The sequence below is a fragment of the Anastrepha obliqua genome, chromosome 4, assembly GCF_027943255.1.
Source record: "Anastrepha obliqua isolate idAnaObli1 chromosome 4, idAnaObli1_1.0, whole genome shotgun sequence".
In the NCBI taxonomy this organism is placed as follows: Eukaryota; Metazoa; Arthropoda; class Insecta; order Diptera; family Tephritidae; genus Anastrepha; species Anastrepha obliqua.
The window spans coordinates 84,333,304-84,347,926 of NC_072895.1; the positions used below are offsets into that span (position 1 = coordinate 84,333,304).

Below are 14,623 nucleotides of genomic sequence, written 5' to 3' on the forward strand. Positions count from 1 at the left end.
GTACCAATGCGGGTTTGCTCAAGCACAATCTCTATTCATTTACTATACCTACAATACTCGTATTTTTCTAATACGAGTACATTTACAACAATAACTATGCAGCCATATGTGTAAGTTGTTACTTATTTTAATCGGTGGCTTGTTTTTTCTGCTTGCTGCAAACGTCTTGAATACTTGTTTACCTTTTTTACTCTTGGGTACCTTTGGTTGTCAATAAACCTAAACTGGTTTAGCTGGTTGACACTGGTGCTGCCTCGAGAGCACTTTGAAAAGATGCATACCTACATAAGTATGTATGTAGGTATGTATGTGCGACTATTTATTTGTTGTTATGTATGCATGTAAATACATAGCTATGCATGCTTTTATAGCGTTAGAGCATTTTATTGGGTTAAAACAAGTTTATTGAACATTACCCCGGCCATAAGATTTTCGATTTGCCTTTGATGCTTTTGGCATCCTTTGTGCCATGCGAAGCAAACCGTAAGTTTGCAGGCTAATACCGAATTTGGAAAATAAGTCAGGCAAATCTTAAGGAGTTTTTATTATTATATTACTTCTCCATGTCAGTGTTAGCAATACTTTCTAAATGCAAACATACATACTTATAGGCATACATATCTACATAAAAGTATAGGGGCAGTCATAAGTTTCTGAAACTAGAGCCGAATTTACATGCAACTCTGGAGGAAAAATAGCAGTGGCTATTAACAAAAATATTTAATTTTTTTAATTTAAATAGCAGCTGCTAATAGCAGTTTTTAAGGGAGGAGCCTGGTTTATAAGGTCAAAAAAATCAATTTTTTTGTTTTCGTTTTAAGCGATTCCTAATATATTTCAGAATATTCACACAAAGTTACAGAGCCTTATTCTCAATATTTCCGTAGATACAAAGCCAAAGGTAAGCGAGCGTTAGGTAGTTACGCTGTGACAGGACAGCTGTAGTACAAACTTTATCCCCCTTTCTCGACTTTTCATTTTTATGATTTCTTTGAATTGGCGTTCATGAATGAAAAAAAACTAATGAACCTTTTGAAATGAATCATAGCTTGTTCCCTTCAGTATTATATTATCTTTTATTTGAACTAACAAAATAGATAAACAAATTTTTTCAAGATTTTTATACCAAGTTGAAGTGAATTTTTTTTTTATAGAAAGGCATTTTTTTCTTTAAAACCTCCAAAAAGTGGAAATTTTGGAATTTCTCTCAGTTTTCTTAGTTCATCTAGAATAAAAAATCATGATAATTAGAGATCCATTTGAATTTTTTACTTTAGATAATAATTACGAGCTGTATCTTGTACGCCAGTTGGAAACTCCAGCGTTGCAGCGCTCTACTAATTTCTATGTTAAACATTTTTTTCAACTTATTTTAACCAGTACAAAAATTTTTTATACTTTTTAAATGTTCATTAAAAGATAGAAAAAACTTTGCAGTGTTGAATTAATTTTTTCCTTAACAAAAAAAATCGCAAAGAGATGCAATTTTTAGACCTCATAAACCAGGCTCCCTCCTTAATGCCAGACGGTGGCCCTAAATGCAGCGCCAAGATGCTGCTCTCTAGTGGAAGATATATAAGTTTTGCAAATGGCGTCCTACGTCAATCGTATTTGTCATTTGTGAATTAAACACCGGTAGTATACGAGGGTCGTTTGAAAATTTCGTGCAAAATGTTCTGTTGAGAATATTGCTGCTGTAGCGCAAATTGTTGCTGATTAACCTTCAACATCGACGTCTTGACGTTCTCAACAATTAGGCATTCATGAGATTTACCTGTAGACGTCTACATCCGTGCAAAAATAAAATCTGCTTAATCTTTTTTTATTTTTCGACACAGTCTCCTTTTTGGCTTATATACTTTTTTTAACGCTTTTCTAGTTTGTTGATCTCTCCCGAATAATAGAATTTGTCCAAGTCTGAAAAATAGCTATTCGTCTCTGCAATCATCTGCTCGTTTGAATAAAATATTTTTCTAGTCAAACGTTTCTTCAAAGTTTGCTAAGAGTTGCTAAAAACCAAACATAAGCTCGATACGCGCCAGTAGTGCCATTTCCCTAACCTTACTCGAACTTTTCAAACGACCCTCATACAAACAGGCAAGTAATGGAGCGCGTAGAAGTCAAAATAAAAATTTCCAGCACTCAAAACATTTTTTTTTATTAAAAACTACAAAAAAAAATATTAAAACAAAATTATTTAAAATAATAAGATGAAGATAATAAGATGAAGATTTATTTTGCGCAACATTGTATATTCGTTTTTGATCTACTTAGTTGCATTGACCACTCTAAACATTGCATGGGTGATAACTCATTAAGAAATTGCTGCCAACAATTCCTCAGCTGTTCAGGAAAAATGATTTCTAAGCCTAAGAAATGGATGCCAGAAAGCGAAACAAGAAATCGCAAAGAGTCTCTATCGAAGCTAGAGTTGAGAAAAGTACTAACCTTCTCCTTTCTTATATGTCTCCGAAAAGATTAGAGATAAGTTAAATCTTAATATGGACTCGACAATAATCAGCAATAAGCTAAAGAAGCTCGAGAAAGTTACCATTACAGAATAAAATAAGCTGAAGAGCACCTATCTTGGCCAGTTCAAAAATGGAGGAACATCTTACGACGTTTGCAAACCATTTAGTCTCACACTCGCATTTTCATCTGACAAATGAAAGCATATTAGATGAGGAAAAATTTTCAACCAGTCGAGAAGTTGTTAGCGGATTTGTAAGAAAGTGACGAAAACAGAGAAATATCGCTGTCTGAAATGAAAAAAATGGACATTTTTCTTCGCTTTCTTAGCGATCCTGGTTGCCAAATGAACGTTGGCGACGAAGAAGGTATACATCGCACAATAACTGTGGAAAATAGTTTATTTATTTATTCTAAAATCAACAAACAATTCTTCTTACTAACCATGATTCAATGATAAAAGATTTGCTCTGTAAGCAGCTTTCTCGTTCTCTCTTGACACATCAGCTCCCTTAGCAAGATACTGGGTTACCAGCTCTAGAAATTTTAAGTAAATTGGAGGAAAAGTAAAATTTGTAGAAAAAACATTTTATTTTCAAAATGGTCTGCTCACGAGCAACAAAAAGAGTTTTCATCGGTATGTTCACATGAAATACATACCGCTTAAGTCAGGACATGATAGAGTAATTGACGCAATCCGAGATCGATGAGTAGAGAATTTACAAAGCGTTATTTCTTGTGATGTGTTGATTTAGAAGGAATTCATGTTTTGCAACGAGCTAGCATATCCCAAAGAGTTACGACACTCCAGAGGAGGCAAAGCACATTACCAGCATGAAAAACTCCTCTTAAAAAACCATCTGCCGGAATCGGCTTAAAGCTGTAGGTCCCTCCATTCGTAGAACAACATTAAGACACGCGCTACAAATAGGAGGAGGATCTCGGCCAAACACCTAACAGAATTGTACGTGCCAATTATTTATTTATTTTTAACAAAATAGTTTCATATTGGCGAAACTTCCCAACTTCGCGATCGGTTTTAAAGTGAGTATAGTCACAATCGACTTGTTGCCCTGTCGAAAAAGTATATGAGGTAAATTGCAAGCTGTGGACCTACCTGTAACAAAACCATGCTGCTATTGTAATATGATACTTTTAACCGCAAAATACATATTTTATTTGACAATATTTTCAAATAATTTATTGTAGATACTGAGGAGAGCTTCGAGATTTTCTGCAATTATGGAGGTTATTTTTTACCACTTTCAAAAATTGGAGTAACAACTGTCATTTAGCATTCATCGATAAAAATACCAGAGGCTAACGATTTATTGAAAATTAACTTGAGGAGCAGAGCAAGAGAAGAACAATGTTTCAAAAGAAATGTTTGTGGAGGGTCTTAAGGCAAACATACCCTTCTCAACATCTCCCAATTACAGACTCCAACACCCAAAGGGGGGGACCCGATGATCTGGAGCACGAAAATTTCACATATTTTCACGATTTTTTCCCAAAAAAATGCTATTGAGCATACAAAAAATTTTTATTTGTTTTAAAAAACAATATTTATTATTTTAAAAGTGCCGCTGAAGATGACCCTCTCGAAAAATCGGGCCTGGGCGGTGTATATGATTTCGAGGCCTCTAGTCATCAGAAATACAAAATTTAAGAAGATTTTCAATCAGAAAGAGTGCAGTTATGGTTGGAACTAGAACAAATCGAAAAATATTCAAAATTGGCAATAGGCGCGCTTCTGAAAAAAAATTCGTAAAATCGGGTCTTTTTTCACTAGTTTTTAGTGTAAAAAATGGCAAATTATTAAATAAAATTATGATTCTAGTTCCGATGATAGCCATACATGTTGTGAACAACATATTCAAATTTCAAGTGATTCTGTTGGATATTTTTTTTTTATCCCCGCCGTGTGAGGTACAGAGGCGCACGGACCGCTCTCTACCTAGTTAATGGGCTGTAGAAGCTATAAAATTGGAAATTTCCGCACGAAAATTTCGCGGTATATTCTTAAGATACGATACTCTCGAAAAAACAAAAAAATGATTTTTTGAAATTTCTAAACCACCGGGTTCCTTTAAGAGACGTGCTAGCATCTAAAGGACACCTTTCAAGAATTCAATATCATATGCATCATTGCCTTGTTATTTTATGTGTAGTGCTTCTTTTTTTGCTAGGTTTCGTTTTTACTTCTGCCCTCTTTCCCTTACTTTCGACTTTATCTTTACCTTTGGCACACATTGCGCCAAAATAAACAACTTTAAATGACGTTGCCACTATGCTGGCTTATGATAATAAAAAGTAAAAAAAAAGTTTGAATATTTTTAAATAGTGGCAACTCATAAACGAATTCTGCCAGCTGGTTTGATGGCAAAGTATGTTGTGGATTTACAGCTTTTGCTACAACTTTTGAGCAATAGCTAAGTAGTACTAGCAGAGAATTATTCCCACTTTTTGTGGAGTAAACTTTCCAGCAAAGCTAGTACTCAAAAGTTAAAGGTAATAAAATAGGTTTTACTAGCTACAAATAAGTACTTAGTTGTATATAGCATAAAATATTTCTTTCACTCAATCCATTATTTAATTAACTTTGAGTTTTCCTAAGGGTTGTTCAGACGGTTTTTTAATAGAATCAGATTTAGGGGATTGAGAAATTACATAGTAATAATTTATTATTCTAAATCATATAAATGTAATACAAAAAATAATACATAAACGTAATTAAAAATGTAAAAAATGTGGAACTAAAAGATATGCAAAGTTTTCACTGTTTTTGTCACCTTTGTTGACTAGTGTTATTAGTTTTTGCTGCATTTACATTCAAGGTTTAAGGTTACACTCGTTTCCTGTTAAGGCAAAGCAAGAACCAATTGTAGCAATCCCCATGCACATGCATGTTTGTATGCATTTGTAGTGCCATCACCAATAACTGCCGATGCCTACATTTTGTCTCATTAGGAATTTAATTCATTACTCGATTGTAAGTGCAACTGCTTTAGTTTGGTTTATGGTGTTGATTTATGTTTCTTATGTAGAGGGTCTCTCCAAAGTGACGCTTAGGTGTTAGTAGTGAATAATTGCTAGAGAATTACCTTTTTTATGTCAGCTTTGTTATATATCAAGTAGACAGGTGTACAATATTTCACGATGGAATAACGCGTTAAAGTTGTTGAAACTCTTTATGAAAATGGTCAGTCTTTAAGAACAACGCATCGCGAAATTCGTGATTTTGTTGTGGTACTAACCGTCGGATTAAGTCGACAATTCAAAGATTGGCGAAAAAAGTTCAAGAAACTGGTTCTGTCGAAGATACAAAAAGGACTGGCAGACCAAAAATTTGATGTACTGCTGAGAATATTGCCGCTGTAGCACAACAACAATTAGACATTCATGAATCGTCTGTTTGGCGAATTTTACCTTTGCAGACGTGTTCATGGTGGACATGTAAATATCATTTTTCAGATATAATCGGCCGCCGTAGCCGAATGGGTTGGTGCGTGATTACCATTCGGAATTCACAGTGAGGTCGTTGGTTCGAATCTTGGTGAAATCAAAATTAATAAAAACATTTTTCTAATAGCGGTCGCCCCTCGGCAGGCAATGGCAAACCTCCGAGTGTATTTCTGCCATGAAAAAGCTCCTCATAAAAATATCTGCCGTTCGGAGTCGGCTTGAAACTGTAGGTCCCTCCATTTGTGGAACAACATCAAGACACACACCACAAATAGGAGGAGGAGCTCGGCCAAACATCTAACAGAAGTGTACGCGCCAATTATTTATTTTTATTTTATTTTTTTTTTTTAATCGTTAAGAACGGTATGTTAAATAAAATTAGTGAAACCTGAAAGAACCTAAATTTGTATGTCTTATTTTAAAACAACATCTTTGGAATACCCTTTTTTATATGTGTACAAATTGTAGTAATGCGATTTAAAATATTTTTTTTTTCAATTTGGCAACACATTTTTCATTCATAAATAAAATTTTCTTTATGTCATTAAAAATTTTGTTTACAAGTAATGAAAAATTGATTGTGTCTTCAATATTTTTTGAGATGTTTTTTTCTTTTATTTGGTTGAGCGAATTTGCTAAATTTTCGACATTATATAAAGTCGTCAAAAGTGCAAATTTTATGTTTTTTTTTTAATAAAATCGTCGTGTAATAAAATCTTTATTGAGTTTTTAGTTTGTATGCCTATGTATTTGTGCGTTTGTCTACTTTTTTCGGGAGATCCGTTGACAATTGTATGAAGCCGATTTTCGACGCGGCGGCAAAGGCGGGAGTGAGTGCATCGAAAATTCATTTAGCAAAAAGTCAATTGTATGCATTTGCATGCTTGCGCAACTTATGTAAGTACGTGTGTTCATTGAGCGGCATGTGGTGCTGACAAGATTTTTCACAAAGCTGCATTTAAGTGACTGAAACTGCCTACTCGGACTTGGATGGGGTCAATCGGTACATGCCAATTGTGTGTTTGGGAGTTTTTCCAAATTTATTTGCGTGCATATACTTATATATTGCTGCATACATATATGCATACAAAACTAATTTTGTAACGGTAAATTAAATGAAAGCTATCATATGCTATTTTACTATTTTATTCGTTGGCTGTTAAAGTCAAAGTGTTGTTTTACATTGACATAAAATTCTTGTATAATCACTGCTTTTATTTGATTGACTGCGCGCTGGAGTTAAACAGGTTTGGTGTTGCGCGGTAAGTTTAAGTTTTCATTCAATTAATATAATATAATACAATAGTAAACAAAGTTTCATTGCTGGTTTTTGTTCTTACCTATAACTTAATGTGGACAAAATCTAGAAATTTAAAGAAACTCACATAATGCTTTTTGATTTTTGAGAATTTTTCTTTTGCTGGCAGTCTTGTGCATTCTACCCATTTAACGCCTGTTCTACAGTTTTTTATTTGGAAGAAAACTCCCAACATCGTCAGGAAAAAGGCAGCTTGCAGGTTCTGTAGTGAGGAAGACGAAACCAGGCACGTATATTTTACCAAAGGAGTAAATAAAACTCCATAAAATAGGACAAATTCTAAAATGTATTAACTTAGAAGACTACCGACACATTCCTATTCTTCACAGGGTTGATACATTATCTCCCAAGCCCATTCTCTTCAGGGTCTTCCAAGTCCTCATTGATGAGCCTGCAGGCTGGACAAATAATTCTATCACCTTCAAACCCGGATCCCAGATATGGTATACTGATGGATCGAAATTAGAAGATGGTAGAACAGGGGCGGGAATCAATGGGCCCAAATTAAAAAAAAAATCGATTTCAATGGGTTTCTACCCAACTATCTTCCAGGCAGAAATACATGCCATTGAGATATGTGTGAGGGAGTGCCTCCGTAGAAAAATGAGAGGAACTCACATTTAGTCAGGCGGCGTTCAAAGCCCTTCTATCAAACACAATCACCTCAAAAATGGTACATGACTGCCTGGGAACTTCAACACAATGTTATTGGGTTGGGTTCCTGGACACGAAATACCGGACCAACTAGCAAAAAAGGGGCAAACATGCCCCTAATTGCTCCTGAACGTTTCTGTGGACTTACAAAGGGCCACATCAACGACGTTCTCAGGAGGAGGGAGGTGAAGAAATTCGAAACAATTTCTAACGCCGGACAGAGAAATTTCTGATAAGCTACTTGCACTTGGCAGAGTCGACTTGAATTTTTAACTGGTTACTTCACAGACCCCGCCGTAGCCGAATGGGTTGGTGCGTGACTACCATTCGCAATTCACAGAGAGAACGTCGGTTCGAATCTCGGTGAAACACCAAAATTAAGAAAAACATTTTTCTAATAGCGGTCAGGCAATGGCAAACCTCCGAGTGCATTTCTGCCATGAAAAAGCTCCTCATAAAAATATCTGCCGTTCGGAGTCGGCTTGAAACTGTAGGTCCCTCCATTTGTGGAACAACATTAAGACGCACACCACAAAGAGGAGGAGGAGCTCGGCCAAACACCCAAAAAGGGTGTACGCGCCAATTATATATATATAGGGTTTTTCAATAGGTGTGCTTCAACTTTTTTCCGATAGGGAGGGCGAACGACGTATAATTTTTTATTTTTCGCTTGTCATTTGTAAACTTCATTAGTATACATTTCATCATGGAACGCTACACACTTGAGCAACGATTGCAAATTCTGCAAATTTTTTATGAAAATAATCGTTCTGTTGTTGCTACTTTAAGAGCATTACGGCCATTTTACGTCCATTTAACAAGCCGTCCCGTTTTGGGGTTATGTGAAGTCATTGGTCTACAGTAACAAGCCGGCGACGATTTGTGAGCTCAGAGCCAATATTGAACGCGAAATTGCTGGAATTTCGGCCGATTTTTGCAAAAGAGTGGTCGAAAATTGGGTTCAACGATTGGACTTCGTAAAACGTGCACGCGGTGGTCATGCAAAAGAAATCGAATTTCATACTTAAATGTATATGTTCAAACTCGATAATAAAAAAAAAATAGTTAAAAAAGTCAAACCGTTTGTGTTTTATTCAAAAAAGTTCAAAAGTTGAAGCGCTCTTACTGAAAAACCCTATATATGCCTCACAGAGCCTGATATATTACGTATACGAAATTGGCCTCTCTGAGACCATCATCTGCCTATTATGTGAAATAGACATTGAAAATTCAAAACACATTCTTTGTAAATGTCATGCACTAGCCAGAAAATGGCTACAGCACCTTGGTAGTATTGCCGTGCAGCCATTTAAAGTATGGAACAATAAACCCCAGAAAGTGCTAAAATTTTTAAAAGGCCCCAAAATATAGAGTGGCTCAGAAGGCTTTGCACAATAGATTTGCTTTGGTCACAGTGCGTAGTAGCCTAATAATAATAATAATTATAATAAAAATTTATTATTGAATTTGGTCTTTCAGATCGCAGTGCTGAATCCTCTGAGAATAATAATTGACAAAAGATTTTATTTTAGTATTAATTCGTTCTTGTTAGGTTAGTAAATAAAATAATCATCACTCAAAATTCTAAAACTGTGAATTTAAGTACAGAGTGAGCTCTCCCAACATACGCCTGTATTAGTCGGAAACCTCCCTTGACCGGACATTTTTTTCTATACCAAGTCTTATGCAGCGGAAGAAGTTACTCTTTTTTGAGTGGATAACTCTCTTGGACGTGCTTTTGTCCGTCTGACGGCGCGAGTCCGCCCAAGGAAGGTTTCACTTTATTTGTAATTCCTGGACAGTTGGAATGTTAAAATATTTTACAAAATGTTTAAAATAAACGCAATTTCGAAATGCTTGCATTCTTAACATTGCCCATTAAACTTTTAGTTCTAAAATTAAAAAACAAAAGTGGACTGGTTTAGCTTGTTTTTGTTTAAAATAATTATAACACAATAAATTTTTATTATTCTGTAGAAGTAAAATATAAATGCAATAATTAATATAAAATTCAAAAAAATGCGTCTTAAATAAATTATTATAATTTGATTTTTATGCTTTGACCAATCCCGAAAAAACTCCCTTTTTTAATAACTGTTAGCCTTTTAAACTATTTAAAAAAAATACATATTTTCTAAGTACTGTTGTGTGATTCCACTGTATTATTTTTCTTTTAAATGTCGATTTACAAGCATAGGAACAACACAACTCCTATAAAGCTATACGACTTGGTGTGAGAATAGTAGCTTCATCGATTCGATAAGCTCTAGCGAGAGACGAATAGGTGAAGCAACTGGCACACATAAATAAACATGCTTTGGCAGCATTGGAGAAGAGCTGCTAAAAAGGGCAGTTGCTTGGAAGCACTTAAGGAGCATTAGTAATGAAACTTGCCTACTATCAGAAAAAAGAGTTAGCAGCATTGAATATAGTGTATAGTGTTCAGTTGTATGCGGCACAACCATACTCGCTAGTGACGACTCTTCCTCGATAACTTCGTTGTTGCTTTCACATGCAAATTTTTCCTCAAGCGAGCAAAGCTCAAACACAGCGAGCAGAGTAGTGGCGAATCGAAAGCGACTGTGTGATTGATCATGAAAGAATTTGGTATTTCTATTACAACATCATTTTGTCTTGCTCTATGTTTGTTTAATTTTGTGAATGAATAACATTTTATATGAGTGCTGCCATAGCTGAGTTAACCGAGTTGGGGTGCTCGTTTGCATTTCGTGTACAAAAGAATATGGCTATTGCTGCTCACATTTATTACATTCCTCAATACTCTTTGTTACATAAATATACTTTTCCATTATATCTTTTGTTTTTAGTTACATCCATTTACAAGTAGTTTACCCAAATGAAATGGTGGCATTTTCTAAAGAGTATCAAATTTCAACACTCAATTATTGAAAAAGGTGCATTTTTTTTTTCTCAAAACCCTTTGAAATGTAAGGAAACGTGTGTATGTTCGTATGTGTGTATGCATATATAAAACTCTGTTAACTCACATATGTATGTAGATGCACGAAGTCTGTATTTATAGGGGCTCCGTCGCTTGGTTTCAGCTCTAGTGCAATATAAACAGGCCTAAGTGCACTTGTGTTAAATCTTTCAGTCTTTTATTTCATTTTATTTTAAAACATCCTGGGGGGTAGCGTACATGCACACATTAATATATTCATTTCCAAGTGCACGATTGATATGAATGTCTCTCTTTCGGATTAAGAAAAATCCAATTAATTAGATGATTAAATGACCCACGTGTATCCTTAAGTATTTACCCAAGTGAATGCATGTAGTTAAATTTAAACCCTTAGTGGCTGAGATATTAGGTTGTTCAATAAGTTTTGCGGCTCGAAAGGAAAAACACAATTTTATTCTTTGAAATTCACTTCATTATTCGTAAAGTCTCCATGAACATCAATGCACTTGCTTCAACGAGATTCCAATTTATGAATTCCATCTCTGAAGTAAGAATTTGGAAGGGCTGCAAAATACGGTTCCACAACTGTTACAAGCTCATCATTTGATGAAAAACGCTTTCCATGCATACACTTTTTTTAGGTCTGGAAATAGATGGAAGTCGCAATAGATACTCCCACGATTCGAACTTTAATGCATGGATTTTAGCCATTGTCAAAATGCTCTTGTGATTCGGTGCATTGTGCTGATGAAAAATGTTTTTTATCTTTTGCGAACTGCGTTTTTTTCATGAATTGTTTCCTTCAGCTGGCCTCACTGAAATATTGAAATAATTATTAAATAGGCGATTTGTTTCACTTACACTTTTATTTATTTGTTTATATACACTTTTTAATTTTATAAAGTTTTTTTAATTGAGTCCAAAAATTCAAATCAGAAGTAGCAGATGCTCCTAGAGTAGCTCTACTAAAAATTTGTCAGAAGCAAGAAACTAAAAATATTCCTGCCAAATAATATAAAGCTTTAAAATGGGTAAATTATATATTTAACATGGATTAGGCGTGATTTAGAAACCTCAAACACCTGAAAAGAAGTTTCCTAAAGAATCTGAATTTGGTGACGTAACAATCCTTGGCCGGATGTAATCCGGGGTATTTTGGTTACGGAGAACGGACTGTCGTGGGATCGGGCGGTATAGTTTGAGCTGCTCTTCTATTTCCATATACTACTGTGGCCAAATATTGGTGTGTCAATGGCCCGTTACTCTCAGTTCCGGCTTTGGCTTCTTCATTCAGTTTTTCGCCATTAAGTCTATCCATCCTAAGGTCGATTCCAGCGCTTTTATTGACAGAATTTTTAGAATGCTTTTGCATTTTGTGGGCTTATTTTGAGGATATAATTTACTCACCCGGTAGTTGAATTGCAGTTAGCTGTGCCGAGTTCTTTCTTTGCATTGCAACTGAATCTGCAAAGTCTATCGAGGTGCTCATCAACTACCAGAGACTCCAACTTCTAATGACTTTTACATATATAAATAACTCTGAGAATTACAACCACAACTCAATTTAGATAATAATTGACTTTGGTCTTAATTCTTGACTACTTTCAAAGTGAATTTATGTTTGCTGTCCGTTTTATTTAAGGTAATCTCGCAACCATTTGATAGATTTCCAGCAGCCGGTACAGCGATCCAGCTTCAATGTTTCACAACAAACAAATAAACATACAAACATACTTATTTATGTAGGTGCGTCCCACTCGCTCAACGTCAAATCCGTTCACTTCATTTTGCAGCAAAGTAATTCCATTAATTTCACGTTAAATTACGGCCGTTTTATGGCTGCTGCTACTAAGTACTTAACTTTTCGAATAATGACTGTGGATTTTGCAACAATTCGCCCACCTCACTTGGGCCATAATCTGTAAGTTGGTGGTACCTAGCGATATATAGGAATATACTAGGAATGTCAATCCCGGGATGCCGCAAAATCTCGAGAATATTATAGCGGGATCTTTAACTTCTTACGCAGTATATGAAATGGAGGCAGAAAAGTCGTTTTAAACAAAAAAAACTACATTAACTTAACTTCTTAGCAATTACCTAAGTGCGGTCAGCAGGGGCATTTCCTGGCGTTTATGAGGCTGGCTTGAAGACCCAGACTATGCGGACGACATTTGTTTACTATCGCACAAATACTCAGATGTATCAGCTAAACTACAAGCGGTATGCCATGCAGTAGCACAAACAGGTCTAAGAATTAACATAGCAAAGACCAAAGTAATGCGGATTAACACCACTCAAGCCCTTCCAATTGCCGACACGCGGCTTGAAGATGTAGATGAATTTTGCTACCTTGGGAGCATAATTTCAAAAAACGGCGGAACAACAACTGACATACGCAACCGAATATCTAAGGACGCGTTGCATTTGGCATGCTAGACAAAGTATGCAGATCAACCCACATCTCCAGGCACACAAAACTGAAAATATTTGATGTCAACGTGGAGTCGGTAGTTCTGTATGGATGTGAAACATGGATCTTAACAACAAGCATATCACAATCATTGCAATACTTCCTAAACCGTTGTCTACATATCTAGCTCTAATCAAACGGAATTATAACTTGTTTATTGAGGCCCTATGTATTACCTAGGAACTATGGGAAAATATATATATGAATATATAAGTAGATATGCTTTTTTTTTTGTTTTCTTGTTAACATAAAAAGCATTGCATGCATTTCGGGATTGTTATGCCGAGATCCCGAAAATCACGGGCTCGCAGAAATCGAAAAAATTACAGCTGTAATATGTATGAATAAACATCTTATCAATTTACATATATTTGAGCACTTATCCGTAGCGAAGAGTAAAATCTCCGTAGCTTTTTGTGTGCTCGCTCAGCTAACGCGGCAGACTTTTCTTATAATTATTATTACTATTATTATTGTTGTTATATTTTTAATCATGATCAAATTAACATCAATTTTTTTTCTTCTTTTTTGATACGTTTTTTATACATTTCTTGTTCATAATTTTGCTTTGCTTTTTGCGAAGTATTTTGCTGTGCGCGCTTTGGCTCAAGCGTTGTGGATTCTCGAAGACTCTTCCGACGCCAACAGCTTCTGCAGTGAATGAATGATCAATTCGCGTTTTAAGACTAAATTATAATTTCATATAGCATATATGTATATGTATGTATATAGTTTTATATAGTTTTTTTGTTGTCGTTGTATTTTCATTACCTTATTTTTGCTGCTTGCAGATTTTTTGTTCCATTAATCCCAGTGAGTTCGTTTGTAGCTTTGAATAAGTTTTTAGGTGAAGAAAAATTGCGATATTGAAAAATAGCTTTGTGTGCTTACCCCACACACCCGTTTATACATATGCACATAGGTATTGTATTTATGATTTTGTGTGCGTACTTTTGTTAGAAGCCATTGTTTGTGGCTGCGGCTGTTGCAAGTGCTGCAAGTGTTGCGTTACAATTGCGATTTAGTGCGCGACTGCCACTAAGCAACCACATACAATCAAACACGTGGATAGTCAACTATAATGGGTTTATGTGTATGTACACGCAATAATATTACATGCAACAACACCAACAGCAACAATTACCATCACTAAATACCATTTTGGCATTAGATACTTCACTTCGAGTATCGCAATTCATTTCATTATAAACATAGAAATGGATTAACTACACACATACATACGTACATTTTATATTTATGCTATATATTGTATGTATGTACAGGCATAAGCCTGCTCGTCTGTGCTGTTTTGCCTGTTGCA

General features: G+C 35.3%; 1 protein-coding gene across 2 annotated transcripts in view; it reads left to right on the forward strand.

Annotated features, from left to right (window-relative positions):
• The window catches only part of LOC129243697 (probable serine/threonine-protein kinase DDB_G0282963), a 282,479-nt gene that overhangs the window by 12,452 nt on the left and 255,404 nt on the right, over nucleotides 1-14,623 (forward strand). The window contains exon 1 of one of the 2 annotated variants that reach the window (XM_054880904.1): nucleotides 7,054-7,196. The exons of the other annotated variant lie outside the window; for it this stretch is intronic. The gene's annotated coding sequence lies outside the window, so the exon portion shown is untranslated. Of the gene's footprint in view, nucleotides 1-7,053; nucleotides 7,197-14,623 lie in introns of those variants that run through there. 2 annotated transcript variants of the gene reach the window in all.